Genomic DNA, 6,372 nt, shown 5'->3' on the forward strand with positions numbered 1-6,372 from the left:
ATATAATTTGTTACTCGGTGCCATCAAAACATTATATATCATTACTCATTGTTCAAATTTATTAAATTCTCTTTGTTGTAAATGGTTAACCGAATTAACCACTTTATCCACAAATTAACCATATAAACCGCATTAACCAAACTGTTTATTAACCGAACCGAACAGTTAAGAATTTTAATTAACCAAAGTTTCAGTCATGAGGGCGGGTATTGTCAATAACCGCCCCAACCGCCGCACGCTCACCCCTATTAAGTACAATGTCTTCTTAAATACAGGTTTTAAGTGCTATAATAATCAAACTATTGTAAACTACGTTTATTATTGTTGTTTATATTATTTTTAAATGTTTTCAAAGTATCATTTTTTTGACAATATATACATGATACACTATATCATAATGTATATGTGACTATGTAAGCAGTTATTATACTATTAATTAAATGTTATATTGATACACAAATCAAACCAACATAATAATAATAATAATAATAATAATAATAATAATAATAATAATAATAATAATAATAATAATAATAATAATAATAATAATAATAATCAAGGTTGCAAAATTCGCAATTCGAGGATTAACCGGTCGGGACTTTAGAAGGATTAATCGGCAATTCGGAGATTAATCGGGGATTAATTGCATTGTACTTTATATATTTAAATATTAAATTTCAAAAATTATATGTGTAAATATAAAAGAAAACCATAAACATAAACATAATCTTTAACAAAATTGTCTAAAATTGTTTATTTTATTCAAAAAATCTAAAGTCTAGTTTAAATTCGTGTTAATATGTTGACCAATTTTACTTTGACAGACTATGATTACTAAATTTGATTTTAACCCATCAGTCGACGTTGACCGATTAATTAAATGGATTTTAGAAAATTGAAACGGATTGCTTTTAAAAATGAGTAATCGGGAATTAATTAATCGAGTTTTTTACAACACTGATAATAATAATAACATTTTTAAAGTTAACCTTTATAGCTGTCATTATGACAAATAAAAATATTATACAACTAAATATGTGACACACTAAACTTAAAAATTAACCACATATACTAATTTAGAGATTGAGGTTTAGAAAAATCTTTTCGGTAATTTACTATTACTATAGTATATATATGTAATTGTTGTGATAAAGACAGAAAACATGTGGCTGAAAAATTTGAATCAAATCACGGGTGTATTATTATTCTACCTAACTGCACAGTAAATTATTGTATTATAAATACCAAAGGATGTGATTTGCATAAGATGCACACATAGAATATATTTCATATATCACCATTCTTTTACTCTCTCTTATTTTAAGTTTATTAGTAGCCTATAGTCAAGAACAAACCCACTAAAGGTAGTTATAAGCAAACTACTGAATTATAACACGAACCAAACCACTAAAGGTAGTTATAAGCCTACTGAATTATAACACGTTATCAGCACGAAGTGCTCCGTATAATCAAGGTTTATATAAGCAAGCACAAGTCACTAATCAAGGTAATAAAAAAAAATTCTTTAACGATATCTTCTATTATTTATTAGTAAGGTAAAAATTATTATCATCATAACTAACATTTATATTTATGTTATATATGGTCAGTTATACCGCCTGAATTATATTTCTGTAATCTAACTATTATTAACTTCACTAACATTTATATTTATGTTATATATGGTCGGTTATACCGCCTGAATTATATTTCTGTAATCTAACTCTTATTAACTTCACTAACATTTATATTTATGTTATCTAACATTTATGATTACTTATACAATTAATCATTATTTATTTCATGCATACTAATGTTTATTCTTAAATTTATTATTTATGCATAATATGTTTATTCTCTTAATCTTCGTATTTATACTAAACGTATTTATACTAAATGTATTTTATAGTAATCATATTTATACTAATAAAATTCTTTTATTAAAATTATTATTAATATAAAGAGTACATAACATTCGTTAACGTCAACTAACGACGTTACAACGGTCATATATACATAACGGTTGTTAACGTCAACTGACGACGTTACAACGACTATATTTTTCAAATATAAAATAAACATCTCCGTTTTCACATTTTCACAAATCAATCTTCATTTTCTCAGATTACCACTCTCAAAAAGTTTTTGTAAAGATGATTCACACAAGGATGATTTTTCCTATTGTATTGGTCATATTAACTATCATCATTGTTGCTAATATACCACCGGGTGAACCTATATTCTATCATGCCCTTGTGGTTTTATTATTTGTAATCATACCATTATTCTGTTGTTTGCTACTTATGAATTTAAAATGATTCTAATTTCATGTTGTTAGAAATTGATTATGATTATAATTTATGTTGTTCATCTTTATGAAAATAGAAAATGTCAAACTTATCAAAGCTTGAGTTTGATGCCCTAGACGTATCGGGAACAAACTACACATCATGGGTCATGGATGTAGAAATAAATCTTGGATCATTGGGTATTCTAGAAACTTTAAAAGAAAACAATACTTGTTCTGATCAAGATAAATTAAAATCAATTTCTTTTATTCGCAAACATATTGATATCACCTTAAAACATATGTATCTCACTATCAAAGATCCACATGTTTTATGGGAAAGTATCAAGAGTAGATTCGATAATCAAAAGGAAATATTACTCCCAGCTGCAAGGGAAGAATGGAGAAATCTAAGGTTCCAAGACTTTAAAAAGGTAAGTGAATACAGCTCGGCCATGTTCAAGATCCGTTCAAAGCTTCAATTCCGTGGTCAAGAAATAAGTTGAAAGGACCCGTTCATATACATTATAAACGACTCACAATAGTTGATTACATCGCGAGGTATTTGACCTCTATATGTTACATTTTACAAACATTGCATTCGTTTTTAAAAGATAAACTTTCGTTTCATCGAAAGTTTAACAGGCATGCATACCATTTCCTAATATATCAATCTATCAACGACTTCTTATCAATCTTGATGAACTTAATGACTCGAATGCAACGTCTTTTGAAATATGCCATGAATGACTCCAAGTAATATCTTTAAAATGAGCAAATGCACAGCGGAAGATTTCCTTAATACCTGAGAATAAACATGCTTTCAAGTGTCAACCAAAAGGTTGGTGAGTTCATTAGTTTATCATAATCATTCATTTTTATTATTTTAATAGACCACAAGATTTTCATTTCCAATTCTCATAAACATCATGCATCTGTATAAAAATCATTCATATGGATTGAACACCTGGTAACCGACCTTAACAAGATGCATATAGAATATCCCCATCATTTCGGGACTCTCATCGGACATGATAAATCGAAGTACTAAAGCATCCGTAACCCGGATGGGGCTTGTTGAGCCCGATAGATCTATCTTTAGGTTTCGCGTTAATTGGATAATAAACACCAATTCTTAGGCTACCAGGCTAAAAAGGGGCATATTCGGTTCGATAATCCAACCATAGAATGTAGTTTTGATTACTTGTGTCTATTTCGTAAAACATTCATAAAAGCAGCGCATGTATTTTCAGTCCCAAAAATATATATTGTAAAGCATTTAAAAAGGAAGCAAATGAAACTCACTCTACAATATTTTGTAGTAAAAATATTCATACGACGATACTGAACAATGCAGGGTTGTCCTTGGATTCACGAACCTATATCAATTGTATTTCTAATAAAACATATAATAGAAATCTCATAATTTCATTTATTTATATATATTTTGTAGTTATATAAGATTTAAACTAGATTCCATTTAAAAACATATACTTTATTTTATATCTTAAATTATATGTTATATATATTTATTTTGTATATGTATTTAAAGTGATTAATAAAGTTATATTAATATCTATATATATATATATATTTAGTATTATATTAAAAATACCTAATTTGTTGTATATAAGTTTTTATATAAGAAATGTTAATATGTTTTATATATAGTTATATGGAATATTAATATAATTGTAGTATATGTAATAATTATGTTTTATGTACAAAATATTTATTTGTTTAAAAATGATAGTTTTGATATTAATGATTTACTAGTAATAATAATAATAATAATAATAATAATAATAATAATAATAATAATAATAATAATAATACTAACTTTATTAAAACTGATAATATTAATAATAATAATGATATTGTTAATAATGATACTTTTATTTAATAATAATAATAATACTAATATTTACAAAAGTGATACTAATACTAATATTTATGATAATAAAACTAGTTTGTGTTATTTTTATAGTAATGATAATAATGATAATCCTAATCATAATAATACCTATATCAATATTAATATTACTAATAATAACGCTAATAATACTTAATGATGTTGATTAATAACAAAAGTGATAATAATATAAATCATATTATTAATGTTAACCTAATAATACCAATAACTAATAAATATAACAATAATAATAACAATAGCAATAACAATAACAATAACAATAACAATAACAATAACAATAATAATAATAAAAATAAAATAAGAGTGTTACCCTTAAAAGAGCTTTTCTAAAAAAAATTCGCCATGAACCGGGCTCGAACCCGAGACCTCTCGCCCACCCGTTAACACCCTTAACCATATTACCAATTCTGTTTTTCTGTTTAATACACTAACCGATTTAATATTAACCCGACATCTTTCTGTCATCTTCTTCCTTCCATTTCGAATCGACCAAGAATCAAAGCGTTTACACAGAGATTTATATACATCAAAATAACAATAACTAATTAATATCAGTTGTTCATATGTATTAAAAAAAAAAAAAGAAACAATACAGCTGTTACGGCAGTCGCTGTATCAAAGAAAAAAAATGAAGTTGATTTTTGATTTTGAGGCTGTTATAGACAAAATTTATAACACAAATTGTATTTAAAATCACTCATAGAAACTTCAAAAATCACTAATTGGACTTGAATCACATCATATAACTCGAATTTAATCAATGAACAACGTTTGACTTTATTTTTCAAAAACTTTGACTCTGAAATTAAAGCTCAATTCGTAAATTTGAAAGTTGAAACTTTACAGAAAGTTTGAGTGAAGGATTTCAAGCACAACTGCATTTAAGGATTTTGAAAAACAATTCGAGATTGAGTTTTGGCTAAAACGTGGAAGAACAAAGGTAAACGGTTTCTTTATATGTTTATTTGATTTTTCTTTTCTATTCTTTCTACTGAATCGAGTCTACTCTAATATCAAGTGTAAATGAGATACTAATACAGTACCAGATTTGTTAAGTTTTGTTTTGTATCAGCAATTGGGTCGACAGTTTTGCAATCAGGAACAGAAAGGGAAGAAAAAAATAAGAACAGGTTAAAATTCTTTGATTTCATTCGTACCAATCAAGATTTTAAATATCAGATAATTAAATTAAACATGATTGTGATATATATAACAGAATACGTAATTATCTGTTATATATATGTATAATACAGTATTATATATATAATTAGCTGTATATGTAATGATATATATATATATAAATAATCGTATTTTATATATATATATATATATATATATATATATATATATATATATATATATATATATATATATATATATATGTATCTGATTTTTTTATATATCTATTTATATATATCTGTTTATATACATACGTAATTCATAAGTTTTGATAATTAACAAATATATTAATACTATTAATAATATTAATAATTAATAATATTACTAATAATAATAATATTATTGATAAATGGACTAGTAAAAATATATGATAAATAATAATATGATAATGATAATTTTAATAAAATTAATAATAAAAATGATAATAAAAATGATAATAATAGTCTTTTCATGATATTTATAATAATGCTAGTTATAATGATATTAATTATTAATGATAATAATAACATTAATAGTAATAATAATACAACTTAAACATATCAAATTATGCATATATATATATATATATATATATATATATATATATATATATATATATATATTATATTAAAATAATAATATTGTTAATATAAATATTAATATTAATATTAACAATAATAATAATAATGAAAGTAATGATTCTATTAATATATTAATTATATTCAAACTTGTAATTTAATATAATACCCTTTTTTATGTAATATTATTTTATATGATGACATCTACTAAATAGTTAATATTTATATATTTTATATATGTAATATAAATCATATATAGATTCTTAATAACATATATATATATATATATATATATATATATATATACACTTTAACAGTAACCTAATTATTCTAATTATTATTTTTCATTTTTAAAATGTACTTTATTAATTCCCAATTATATATGCACTTTTATTTATTTAAATATATAAATATAT

Source organism: Rutidosis leptorrhynchoides, chromosome 3 (genome assembly GCF_046630445.1).
Source record: "Rutidosis leptorrhynchoides isolate AG116_Rl617_1_P2 chromosome 3, CSIRO_AGI_Rlap_v1, whole genome shotgun sequence".
Classification (NCBI taxonomy): Eukaryota; Viridiplantae; Streptophyta; class Magnoliopsida; order Asterales; family Asteraceae; genus Rutidosis; species Rutidosis leptorrhynchoides.